General features: G+C 37.9%; 1 protein-coding gene across 1 annotated transcript in view; it reads left to right on the top strand.

The window, feature by feature from the left end:
• The window catches only part of LOC123671426 (neural cell adhesion molecule 2), a 412,137-nt gene that overhangs the window by 124,731 nt on the left and 273,230 nt on the right, over positions 1-14,176 (top strand). The gene's annotated exons all lie outside the window — the stretch shown is intronic.

Here is a 14,176-nt window from a genome sequence, read left to right as displayed (position 1 = left end):
TAAAACCTAGATTCACCTCTCTCAAACGTCGTCTGATGGTTTCGATTGAAACTTGGACCCCATCTGCATTGTGAAAGGTATTCCGTAGCATTCTATACGTAGGTGTAGGGTTTCTTCTCGCCGAAACGGTGATGAAACGATCCTGAGCAGGTGTTGTTTTTCGTTGCCCACCAAGCCTTGGTCTTTCGAACACGGAACCTGTCTCCCTGAATCTATTCCAAAGTCGAGATATCACACTTTGGCTGACTTGGAGCCTTTCCGCTACAACAACCACTCTGTAGCATTCCGATAGCCCTATTAGCCTCAGCGTTTGTTAATTTACGTCTTGGCATTTTCAGAAAACTCGTTTCAAATCGAAGCCGTTGATAAACTGGCTTCATTTCAAAATAATAACATTCATGAAGCCGCTCTACGACGAACTCAATATGTTGACTTTGATATAAAGGGTGTATATGGCAGGTACCCTTGGGTTACCGTATTGAAAATTGGTTTAGAACTCCTCGATAAATCACAATATGCTTCAAAATAGACAATGAAAACGCAAAAATTTAAATAAGAGGTTAATTTATATAGCTGTCAAAATATTGCTCGATATCGATATTGATTTAGTAATATTGACGATGTCGGACGCTTTTCGTCAATATGATATTTCTTATATAGTCGTGAAAAACTCACACCGTTTCCCTAACAAAAGAATTTCAGCACCTTTCGAGATGTAGTGAAAAGAAACAAAATGAAGCGGAAAATGTACCATTGCAGAAAATCGTCGGATCGTTGAGAATCCTCTAGAAACTGAAGCATCAGTTGGAAGCGTTCGGAAAATGAGGGAGATCCCTAGGGAGACAACTCATAATTTACATATCGAAGTGTGTTAGTCAAGTACTTCTTCCCGTTCAGGTCTACTGGGACAAATCGCTGGCGGTGTTGCCGATTTGTCTCTCGGGATTCGGCCCTTCCAGCAGGCGGAAATCTTGAAGGATTTGAGAGAAGGCATTCCCTTCGCAGCCTACGTCGTATTTGTTCGTGAATAAAACGCTCTTTTAGATTGATCGCTCGTAGGTGGGATATTTTGCCATTTTCGCCTTCATTTTATATGTTCGGAGAACGAGTGCTGTATTATTTGGTTACAATATCTGTAATTTTGTCGTATTCGGAATTGAAATCAATGAAATTTGGTGTACCCCAAGGGTCCACATTAGGACCTTCGCTGTTCTTGATATATATTTTCCTGATTAAGTGTCTGATGCTACTGATTTTGAGCTTGAGAAATTGAGGCCAGGACGGCGATATAGTGTACTCGGTTAGATTTCTTATTGTGAGTTTCGATTCTGTGCTTACTTGGATGGCTCATGTGGAGGAATTGATGTCTCTCTGGTGCAGTTCTAAAAACGAATTATTATGCATTACTTGAGTCCAGGCTGAAATATTGTGTATTGGTATGGGGAAATTGTGCCTGTAGTGATGATATCTTTAGATTGCAGAGACGGGCCACAAAGTTAGTGAATGGTCTTGGATACAGAGAAGGTTGCAAGCAAACGTTTGGGAAATTGAGTAAACTGACTGATAGTATTAAAATCACATACGGAAGTTTGAGAAATGCCTTGCGCCCTTTAGTTTTTTCTTATCCATTCGAATATCATATCGAATTCAAGAAATGTTGATGTGCAGTGGATTTTTTCGGATTAAATTTCATTTATCAATTTTTCCTAGGCCGGACCTGAAAAAAATTGAGTTGCTATACAGGGTGGCCACTTTTTCAATGGGATTGTATTGGTAACTTTTAAACCATAAGAGTTAGAAGGTCGAACAAATAGAGAAAAAGTTGCATTCATAGAAGCATTGTCAAGCAGTTCAAACAAATCGAGATTATCAGGGCCGGTTATTGAGATATCATAAGAAAAGTAAATTCTGTCATTTTGATTTTTCTTTTTTTCCCACTTTATTCCAAATATTATCAAATAATGTTACAGGAAGTTTTTATTCGACAGTAAAATATCCTCAATTTTACGTAATCAGATTTCGTATCCAACGTTTCGTACTCTCTAGACCACCCTCAACCTCATTTTTTTCAATGCGGACCTGCATATTTTATGACACTTGCAAAATAACTTTTAACGCTAAATTCAACGATATATCATAGAATGTCATTCAAACTAGATATTCAGGTGATTTTGACCCTTATCCAAATTTCTTTGGGTCGGATCTGTATTACATTTGGGTACCTTTAGTTTAATTGACAACATGCAATACATTTCGATGAGAAAATCAACTTACTCATCTTGAACTAAATGGAACATATCAGAATCAAATCAAGAAACAAGTAATAATAATTTACATATTTCAATTCATAATAATTAAACGAATTATCATTTAATAAAAGAAAAATCGAATGATTATTTGAAAGTAAATGAAAATGAATGAAGTAAGTGTTCGAAATGTCCACCATTTTGTAAAATGCACTTAACGGATCTGGAACCCATACTTCTTACACATTTGCTCATTTCGTCTTCTTGAATACCTTCCAATACATTCTCAATCTTCTCGCGAGAAATCACCATTGTTGGATTTGTCATTTGTTCCGTTGAAACAAATTACAGAATCGAACTTTATTTTGATATCATTACGATATAAGTTTTGCAAGGCTTGATATTCAAATTTAAAATAATCGTATTCGCGTCTCTTGACTATTTTATGAACAGCAGTTTTTGATGAATTGCATTCACTATAGATCCGACCCAAAGAAAATTGGATGAGGGTCAAAATCACCTGAAAATCAACTTTGAATGACATTGTATGATATATGGCCATCCTGTATATGAGTATGATATATATGAAGGAGTTATTGCAGAGAATGAACGTTGGTTTGAAAGTTATGAGTAATTGCAGAAATTGACAAAATCAATAAAACACTCTATACCTTGATAAGAAAGAAAGATAGACCCTTCTACGAGTACTATAGGTTATTCTGACTCGCTGCCTATTCGCCGATGAATCACCCTGGAAAAATGATTCGTCCTATTTTCACAAGGAATTAAATCGAATTGTTTTTGTGATCCATAAATTCAGTGGTTCGTTCGAATTCAATGACAATTATATTTCAAAATTTATTAATCTATTCCTTGCGAATAGTCAAGTACGATTCTGTAGTGTGTCTTTGGCAATATTAATATTGCTATCGTAAAGGCAACGTAAAGGGACGCTTAAAAAGAAAACTCCCTCTCAACGCATGTACATAGCAGCTTCGCTCACATCACTTATCTCAATTGAAAATGCAATACCGCAGATGTTTTAGGGTAATGTCTAGGTGGTTGACATTGTTCGCACTCGCTTAGATTGAAACCGGTTCTGAATGGGTATCTTGGGGGAATGAAATAGTGAATTTTTCCAGTTGTGTAGCTAGGCTTATCTTGTTGGGCGAGTTTTCCTGTCGAAAACTGAGAGCAATATACGGAATACAGGGTAAACTTCCACCTTAACACTCAAGTATCTACATCAACATTAACATTGAACAGAGATAGATACAGATAAATGTTTGTCTTTTCGTACGCACCTTCCTTGAATAGATTGCTTTAATAATTCCTTCACCATGTTGATATAAAGCTATATAAGCATCATCAAAGGTGGAATTACAGTTTTTACTCCACCTCGTCCTCTGAGTTTTTGCATCCCCTGCAGGAGGGTTTGTTATCACCGCTTCTTTCACCTGTCGATGATGAATGACTTTTCGTGATGCTGACGGAGCTACTATGCGTGAGAAGTTGTTACGAGAATAATCATTCGAGAGTGATTGTGTAATAATATTTTTCCCTTTCGAAGGGTTTCCAAAAGTGAAGAATGTCTTCGATCAAATTAATCTTGATGATGATAAACGGTTTGTGCGATCTATTTTTAGGAAACATTTTTGAGTATAGGCGTAAATGATATGGCAGAAACTGATGGCAATTTGTAGGTGAAAGAATTCCAGATATTCTTCACGCTTATTCAATAAAATTTGATTAAATTCTACCCACTTCACGATTTGAACAAAACATTGTTTATTTTTTGAATTGATGTATGATAGTATTTTCCAATTCAGAAATTAAAAGGATTCTTTATGATGTTTATTGAAGAAATAAAAATAAATAGGTCATTTATTTCGTTTATACCATTTGATTTCGAAAACAAGACAAATTTGTTATTTTTTTTCCAAAAACGGTTCTTCCATTACATGTAGATGCCTGAAAAATATCACACTGGCATATGATTCAATGAATATCTGTGTTCATAAATTTCATGTTATTAGGTGTACTTCCGCCGTTTTGCAATAGATGACCGCAGCGGTAAGTGGTATTCGAGGAAAATAGATCGTAGATGTCATACAATGAGCTTAGGTATTTGTAAACATAACGCCAACGAAATATTGGTCGATTTGTGTCTACATCAGTTATTCACGATTAACAATGTCAGCTTTCGAGCCAAATTCTCGTCATTTGCGGAAGGTTTCTATTATCTGCTTCAATATGAAGAAATCCGCGGCTAAGGCTCATCGAATGCTCTGAAATACCTATCGTAAGACCGCTTTTACTGGAACAACGTGGCGAGAGAGGTTTGAACGCTTCGAGAACGGTGATTTTTTTGACGTGTCGATGACCAGCATGACGGTGGAAGAGAGAAGGTTTTCGAAGATGCAGGATTGAAGGCACTACTTGATCAAGACTCGTGTCAAACGCAACAAGAATTGGCAGGATCTTAGGGAGTGACGTAACAAGCAATTTCAAAATGTCTGAAAGTCATGGGGATGCTTCAGAAACAAGAAAATTGGATGCTGTACGAGTTGAAGCCAAGATATGTTGAACGGCTTTGTATGCTTGTGAACAGCTACCTTCAAGGCAAAGACGGAAGGGAATTCTGCATCATATTGTGACTGGAGATGAAAAATTGAAGCTTTTACGTCGACGGCCAAACCGAATATGCAGGGTCATGCTCAGTATTTAGTAAAACCAGCTCGGCGTAGTATATTATGAGTCGTTAAAACCAACTGAAACAATCACAGGCGATCGTAATCGAACTCAATTAATGCGTTTGAGCCAAGCATTGAGAGACAAACGGCCGCAATACAACGAAAGGCATAATAAAGTTATTTTACAGCATGACAATGATCGATCCCATAATGCGAAAGAAGAACTACTTGGAAACGTTTAAATGAGAAGTTCTACCCCCCTAGTCGTATTCTCCAGACGTTGCTCCCTCGGACTATCATATGTTTCGATCAATGGCACACGGCTTGGCTGACCAGCACTTCCGGTCTGAAGAAGTGAAGAATTGAATCGATTCGTGGATCGCATCAAAAATGACCAGTTTTTTCAACGCGGAATTCGTACGCTACACGAAAGATGGGAGAAAGTATTAGCCAGCGATGGACAATACATTGAATCATAAATGTATAAACAGTTTTTTACGAAACGACTGCAAACAACTTCAATATTTTTCTGTGGAAAAACGTTGTGTAATGAAATGCATATATTTCCATAAAAATTAAGGCAGAATTTGTTGTGAGCGATGTGGAAATCAAGTAAAGCACTGGCAATCTCCTTAAAATCCAAGAGGGCTGTTCCTTTCTAAAGTTGCAAGGTTCAACTCAAATCGAATCTGAAAAATTTAAAAACCTTGGTTAAAAAATGCTTTTGTATTCATCTTGTCAGAAATTATGATACTTAGAGATTTCTGTTTTTTTCCGTTTTCATCGTTTTTTCACAATTTATTCCTAATTCCGATAAATAATGAAAGTTACAAATTCCGAAACGAATGTGTTCAGTTCGGAACAATTTGATCCTCTGAAACAAATTTTTCACGATCTGATCGCAAAACGAACAGACAAAATATGGTTTCTCGCAAGCTCCAGGGCGGCCAACTTCCTGTCGCGAAATATCGTATTTGCGGAGGAAATTGACATCGGGAAGCACATAAAAGTTATGAAATATTAAAACCCAATTTAAAGTGTGTAGTTACGCTTTATATCATGATCCTTCGCTATAAATTTTCCACCTCTCAACCTGGTCGTTATATTATCTGAGAATATATGGCCGTTGCGGCCAAACACGTTTTTGCATTTTAATGATGTATGTTCGAACACTGGAAGTTAGAGGGAAACGAATAGATGGAAAAAGTGAGATTTCAAATTACCATCGCAAAGGCAAAAATGAGTTTTAGAGCTCTCGTGCTCTGAACAGAATGTATTGTTTGTGTTTTAAGAATTCTGATCTGGGGATGTTCTCAAAGTGTATTATTATTATTATTTGAACTGGGGTCGTTTTTATTGCAAAACGGCGGAAGCAAAGCTATACATCTAATGAAAAACGAAGATATTTTCATTTTAGAATTAATGGAACTTTAAAGACTGTCCCTAACATCAAGAATAATTTTACATATTCCAATCACACAGTTGAATTAGGAACCATAATTTCGAAATCCTACATTACGAGAATAAAATATAAGGCTGAACAATCCTAAAAACCGAGCTAAAAGCCTTAGATGTAAATGGTCGAAATAAAAATGAAATATTTTCATTTCTAATTCAATCGAAAATGAATTTGTGCTAATCATAAATTCCTAATTTCGAGTTATTCCTTTGAATAATCAACAAAGAATACTATAGGGTGTTTTTTTTCGAGGTATATAACTTCAAAATGGCAATACTGTTCAAGATGGCGACTGATTCAACAGCTGTCAAGTGATTTATTCTCAGTTTGGTTTGGCAATTCATCATGAATAGACTCATGCCTGAATAACGCTTGCAAGAAGTGCAATTTTATTTCGAAAATAATGGTTCTGTGCGGAATACGTATCGCGCACTACGTCCATTTTATTTTGTTTAGCGATGAAGCGCACTTCTGGTTGAATAGCTACATCAACAAACAAAACTGCCACATTTGGAGTGAAGCTATTCCTCAAGTGTATGTCGAAACACCGTTACATACAGAAAAACTGTCTGTTTGGTGCGCCTTATGAGCTGGTGGAATAATTGGTCCGTACTTCTTCAAGAACGATGATGGCCAGAACGTTACAGTCAATGGTGATCGGTATAGAGCCATGATTACTAACTTTTTCATTCCTGAATTGAACAACCATGATGTCCAGGAGCTGTGGTTCCAACAAGACGGCGCAACATGTCACACAGCTCGTGCCACAATCGATTTATTGAAAGACACGTTTGGTGACCGCCTAATTGCACGTTTTGGACCTGTGAATTGGCCTCCAAGATCTTGTGATTTAACACCGTTAGACTACTTTCTGTGGGGCTATGTAAAGTCATAGGTCTATGCGGATAAGCCACAAACCCTTGACCATTTGGAAGACAACATTTGCCGTGTAATTGCCGATATACGGCCACAAATGTTGGAAAAAGTCATCGAAAATTGGACGTCCAAATTGGATTACATCCGAGCCAGTCGTGACGGTCATATGCCAGAAATCATATTTAAAATGTAATGCTACAAGATTATCTTACGGATAAATAAAATTCATGTCAATCGAATAATCCATCGTTGTTTTATTGCAATTTAAAGTTCCATAGCTCTAAAAAAAACACCCTCCATAAATTGGAAAGAAAATGTCGAAAAGCCTAATGAAAACATCTTCCAGAGCTACGAGTGAAACCATTTTCAAATAAGAAATACCACCACAGATTCTCTCTCAACAAAAGCCAATTCTCATCCCCGATCCTCGAGAAGTAAATCATACTGAACAGATGAAGAAAAACACTATCTTCCTCGCAGACAAATCTGTGATAATCTGGTTGTTTGCTGTATACCAGGCTTAACTTCTCCCACTGTCTTTATTACGTATGGTAGCGTATGAGCAGGACTCGACTAAGCTCTTTTACGTGAGATGAGATTTATGGGCAACAGAGGACTTCGTTGGTTATTTACTGCCTACAGAAGGCTGTTGCATAAAGTACATCAAGTGGAGTCAGGTTTGCTAGGAATTATTTCCGGGAGAAATATAACGTATAGTTGAGAAAATACGTGGAATTTCGCAATGTTTCTGTCTTGGGTATGTTCGGTGTGGGTTTGTGTCGCTCTAACGAAACAAGATTTTACTGTTAGGGTGGGTGTACTGGAATGATTGGCATTACGGTGTCCTACAAATAACGAGTGTTTTTTTTCGAGGTATATAAATTTGAGTTGGCATTACTGTTCAAGATGGCGACCGATTTGACAGCTGTCAAGTGATTTATTCTCAAACTAGTTTGGCAATTCATCATGAATAGACTTACGCCTGAACAACGCTTGCAAATAGTGCAATTTCATTTCGAAAATAATGGTTCTGTGCGGAATACGTATCGCGCACTACGTCCATTAGCGATGAAGCGTACTTCTGGTTGAATGGCTACGTCAACAAACAAAACTGCCGCATTTGGAGTGAAGCTAATCCTCAAGTGTATGTCGAAACATCGTTATATCCAGAAAAACTGACTGTTTGGTGCGCTTTATGGGCTGGTGGAATCATTGGTCCGTAGTTCTTCAAAAACGATGATGGCCAGAACGTTACAGTCAATGGTGATTGGTATAGAGCCATGATTACTAACTTTTTCATTCCTGAATTGAGCAACTATGATGTCCAGGAGCTGTGGTTTCAACAAGACGGAACAACATGTTACACAGCTCGTGCGACAATCGATTTATTGAAAGACACGTTTGGTGACCTCTTCATTTCACGTTTTGGACCTGTGAATTGGCCTCCAAAATGTTGTGATTTAACACCGCTAGACTACTTTCTGTGGGGCTATGTAAAGTCATTGGTCTATGCGGATAAGCCACAAACCATTGACCATTTGGAAAACAACATTCGCCGTGTTATTGCCGATATACGGCCACAAATGTTGGAAAAAGTTATCGAAAATTTGACGTCCAGATTGGACTACATCCGAGCCAGCCGTGGCGGTCATATGCCAGAAATCATATTTGAAATGTAATTCCCCAAGATTATCTTGCGGATAAATAAAATTCATGTCGATCGAATAATACATCGTTGTTTTATTGCAATTTAAAGTTCTATAGCTCTAAAAGAAACACCTGTTATGTTCGGTGTGGGTTTGTGTCGCTCTAACGAAACAGGATTTTACTGTTAGAGTGGGTGTACTGGAATGATTTGCATTACAAATATTACCAGAAGATTATACTGGACAAACAGAAATACCTATTGATGAAAGGTTTAGTGTTCATCATTCTATTCAATATTATCCAGAACCTAAAATGATGGAATACCATACAGGTCGAAATATTCTTCTGAATCCAATCCAGATTTGTTCATCTGGAATAATGAATCTGAAATCAAACGGGTAATCTGTCGACAAAAAAAAAATTGAGTATACCTACACAGAAAAAACAATAGCCTTGTTAGCATAGGATTCGGCTAATTTCTGTTTTTGTTTTCCAATCCAATTAACATGTTCCACTAACGAATATGTTCAGCCAGCATTCGTTCGCGTTTTTGGAAAAGTAAACAAATAATGTAGTATGCGATGTATTTATTTGAACGGAATGGATATGAGAACGAATTCAGCATAATTTGCATTTTGAAACTTTCACTCTGGAAGGATGATAATATTTTCTTTACCCACTTTTTTGGACTTGGTACAATTTGATTAATTTTTAATCTTTTGCACGTTTATTTTGTTCACAAAATAACAGTGATCCAGACTACCAGAAAAGGATCACAAACTCCTTTCGTTGACCCAGAATCTTTCTGTGCTATTCGTAAATGTAGCTTCAAGAAAGTGTTTCAGGAGGAGGAAAAAACCAATAGAGAAACACTCTGGCGGAATTTTCCTGGGTTGGATCATTCCAAAAAATGTCTTTGAAACATTGATACTTGATCTTATCAAGAATATGCTACAACCTCTCACTGCATTCTTTACAGAGAATTTTCGCCTCAAGAAGCACCAACTGAGAATGAGTCTAGCAGAAAACTACTTGTGCAGTTTATGTGGGGAAGAGGAAGAAACTTCAGATGAATGCCTACCAATCACTAGACAATGCAAAAAATCCCTTGGATAAGGGACTCGTGAAAGTAAGGAAGTAACCTCTAGAAGCCATATCAGATACTGGAGTTCATGAAAACTCTGGAACTAGAGGGCGAGCTGTAAACTAGATGGCTAATTGCGACAACAATTCTGATGAGGGTAAAGTAAAGTAAAAATCTAACAATGATCCTTCAACCGGTATGGGTTCTAAAACATTCTATGCAAAAATTAATGATATGCGTGAATAAATAAGTTTTAAAAATCATAATTGGAAGTTGGAAAACTCAGAATGGAAATCGCAACATTATGGGTGATGCGTCGCTTGAGCTCAGGAGAAGACATACCGATAACATGCTATCTTAAAACCGTCCATCTCGATTTTATGAGGTGATAAATCATGTACAGTATTTTGAGGATACTTCCAACTTCACTACAACAGAATGATAAACACAATCGATGAAAATGGATGGAATTGGATGAAAATAATTCACCAATTCAAGTACGTAGACTTTATCTAATTGTCTTTATCTTCCACGGGTGTCTACACCACAGATTCCACGTCTTCTTCCGAAATGGGTTCTCGGGATCAATCCAACGGCGCTTGTCTGCGACACGTCCAATCTGCCGAAGACATCTCGGCTTCCTGAGAGAAAAGATCGCGTTCGAATACTTTTGTTCGCTCCAACGGTTCGCCCATTTCGCGTGGGAGGTTTCATTTACCGGCAGGGAGATGAGGTATTTCGGCGTTTACCCCTGGCATGGAAAGGGGAAAATGAAAAAGTCTTGCCTAACTTTTCCCCCATCACTTAAAAAGTTTATGTACGTTTTTAGCGCATGAAGCAATAAAAAAGTGGAAATAGATTTCGGAGGAGCATCGTGAAGTTTGACGCGCGTTCTTCATTCGTCGCTTGTTCTTTTTGTTTGAATGAGATTTGTTTTGTTCGACTGTTCTTGGGGCTGTTTCATTTTTTCTTCTTGTGCAAGTGGAAGTAATACCTACAAGATAACAGGAGATTGGGATGCTAATTTTTTTGGTGGTTTCTTTATTTAATCTCTTTGATTGATTGTTCATTTGCTTGGCAGTTTCTGATGTTGATGTCAATTCGATAATCGATTTTTGAACAGCCAAAACAACGAATAGGTCGTCCATAATGTGGAGCATCTATGCACAGTAAGCCATGGGAACCTCACGTGTTTTTAAATGATGGTAAAGATTAAGACTCAATTAAGGGTGTTCCGTTCCACTGCAACCTAATGGTCTATTGTGCTCCCATCAAAGCTATTCTCTTCACAGCGTGAATATATGAGATGACTTCACTTCTACAAGTTTCTTGTCCAAAATGGATTCTGCGTTGGATAGTGATGGCGAGGCATTCCGTCCCCAGTTGATCTGGAGTTTCTCCCTCCTCCCCACAGAATCTGCACTCGTTATTTTCTGCTTGACCCATTCACATGAGGTGTTTCCTAAGGCAACAATGTCCTGTGAGGAATCCAGTGAAGAGGTGTAGTATAATCTTGCTAATATCCAGATACTTCTTGTATCTCGTATCGTCAAAGTTTCTAAGAAACTTTTTGGGATTATCCAACCCAGGAAGATTTCGCCAGAAAGTTTTTCTTTCGGTTTTTCCCTTCTTCTGAAACTCTTTTTTGTATGTACATTTGCCTATACCAAAGGAAGGTTCCGGCCAATGAAAGGAGTTTGTTCTCCTTTTCTGGCAAGTATGTTCGCCTCTTTATTCCCTTTAATTTCCAAGTGGCCGGGAACCCAGACTAAAAAGACCTTGTTATTTTTGCTTATTTTATTGAGTTTTTTTCAGCACTCCAATACCATTTTAGAATCGATGATATGTGAGCTCAGTGCTTTTATTGTAGCCTGACATTTAGAATGTATCGCTATATCACATTTATGATAGTTTTTCGCCAATTTAATTTCCACACATCACTCCATTGCAAGTATCTCTGCCTGAAAGACACTTAGACAGCGGCGTAACGAGAATGAGCATTTGGTGCCAATACCAGGATCAGTCGTGGTTTGAATAATGGTTAGTTAGTTGTTCATTCTCAGGCAGAAATGGACCTCCACGAAATCTTATGCACTTGAAAACTAGTTTGGGCCTACTCCTAATGATATTATCGATTTTCACTTGAAGTATCTCATCCCTAGCTGCATCTACCTCGTTCCAATGTGCTTACCTCCACTAGCGGAGAAAGCACTGAAAAAAGATGTGCCGCTGGAGTCTGTAAATTCTGGAGCGAATGAAATGATTTCTTATAATTATCCTGTTGTCATCAATGGGTGGAAAATCAGTAGATCCAAAAGGCCAATACAAAAAATTGACTTGATTGCTTTCAATTTGGGTCGACATGATTAAAGCTATGTTGTTGGGTTGTGAGCGACCAAAAATGAAGTAGAATTTAGGATTCAACCACCTTCAGGCTATCACCAACAACCAAAGATAACCTTCTTTCATGAGCAAAACCCTCCATACCAGAATTTTTTCAACAGTGTGGTGCATATGTCTTCAATATTAAGGATCTCCTCTTTTAACATATCATATGCTCGTCCTTGCATGGCTGAATTTGAAAACCCAATCATATTCAGTGATGTTTTCAGATAATTTTTGGGCATGGATTGAGGTCGTGCTAGGACCAAAGAGAGATCTTTTCATCCATTGAACATATCTGCCATATTATGGTAAGAAAAAGAATGGTTTTTATACCGTTCTCCACAAGAGGTATTTGGCACAAGATACAAGGAGCGTAAAATGAGATACCTCAAGAGGCAATCACTATTATGGAACTAAACTGCGGAATATGTCAATTGTTTGAGACCACTCTCGGCTGAAAATTCAAGATTCACAGATATTGTTAAAAATGATAGAGCGATCGGTTCACAAAACAATCACTCAAATAATCGATTATCCCCAACAATCACCACTAAATCCCTATCACAAAACCTCTGCACGCTGTTCATTCTCGCTCAAACACCAATAGAGACATGATTTTTTCCGTCCGCCCTTTCACGCCGATAACGGCCCAACGTCACGTGACGTCGGTCTAGACCTGCTAGGCTCGCGCTTGATTGAAATGGACTCTGTGCATTATCAGCGTGCACGGTGAATGAATAGTGATTATTTTCACGCGAAGCTCCAGGCTTGTCAGGATTGTTTTCAGGCCACGGTTATTGTGGATTGAGTGACAGGGTAATGAGAAGCGAAATCTCAGCGGAGGGAGAGAAAGAGAGAGAGAGAGAAGGCTTCGTGTTTTTAAACGTCAGATTTGGCCGTTTGAACTTTATTGGTATTGTAGGATGGTTCTTTGATCGCGAAGTAATTCAATTGTTTTCTTTTTTTGCGGTGGCGATGAACAAATAGAGCAAGAGTCTACGTTATTTTATAAAAGCTGAAGGTTTTTTTTGGCCTGCCCTTATTCAGCTAGAAACGTCCAGCGACTATAAAATTTGAGTTGTGATATAATGATAATTGAGACTCCAGCAAGAATAAGTACCTCAGATTTAGATTTCAGTCATTATTAATTTAATTTGAGACTCGGAATCTTATTTATCGGCGAGAATTGTGTCGGGATTCTCGCACCTCCCGTGGGATTGGAACGAAGAAACCTCCCGTGGGATTAGAACGAAGAAACCTCCCGTGGGATTAGAACAAAGAAAACCTTTCTTGGGATTGATAGATATCAAGAACTACTTCCTTGAGATACAGAATTTGGAATAGTACGTATGTTAGACCACTTTAGTTCCTGAATCTGAGAGAATAACTGCGAAATACCTGGCATTATCACATCAACTTCGTTGAATGGGGATTGGAGTACTATAGCTTCCTGATAAGAATTGGTGTTCAGAAGGCAGAAGAGGTTCCATCCTAGTGGCAGAGTGGCTCATTTAAAATCGTTTTAAGTTAAGTTTCTATTTTATTATTTGTTTGGAGTGAAAAGGATCGATTCATTGTATATTTTAATTTTATTAAATTTGTAAAAACCTGGGTAGGAGTTTTGTTGCCAAATAAGCCAAACCACCCCTAGAAATTAGTCTTTAGAGTCTCATGGGCAATTGTAACGTTACACATTTTGGTACTTTGGCAGGTAACAGGTAGTGAAGGTGTATGAAATAGTGCCATTCGTTTAAATTAAAGCCCATTTATTTTCCTATTTTCCTCA

The sequence above is a fragment of the Harmonia axyridis genome, chromosome 1 (assembly GCF_914767665.1).
Source record: "Harmonia axyridis chromosome 1, icHarAxyr1.1, whole genome shotgun sequence".
Taxonomy (NCBI): Eukaryota; Metazoa; Arthropoda; class Insecta; order Coleoptera; family Coccinellidae; genus Harmonia; species Harmonia axyridis.
The sequence above is the reverse complement of the archived record's forward strand: the minus strand, read 5'-3'. Positions and strand labels throughout refer to the sequence as shown.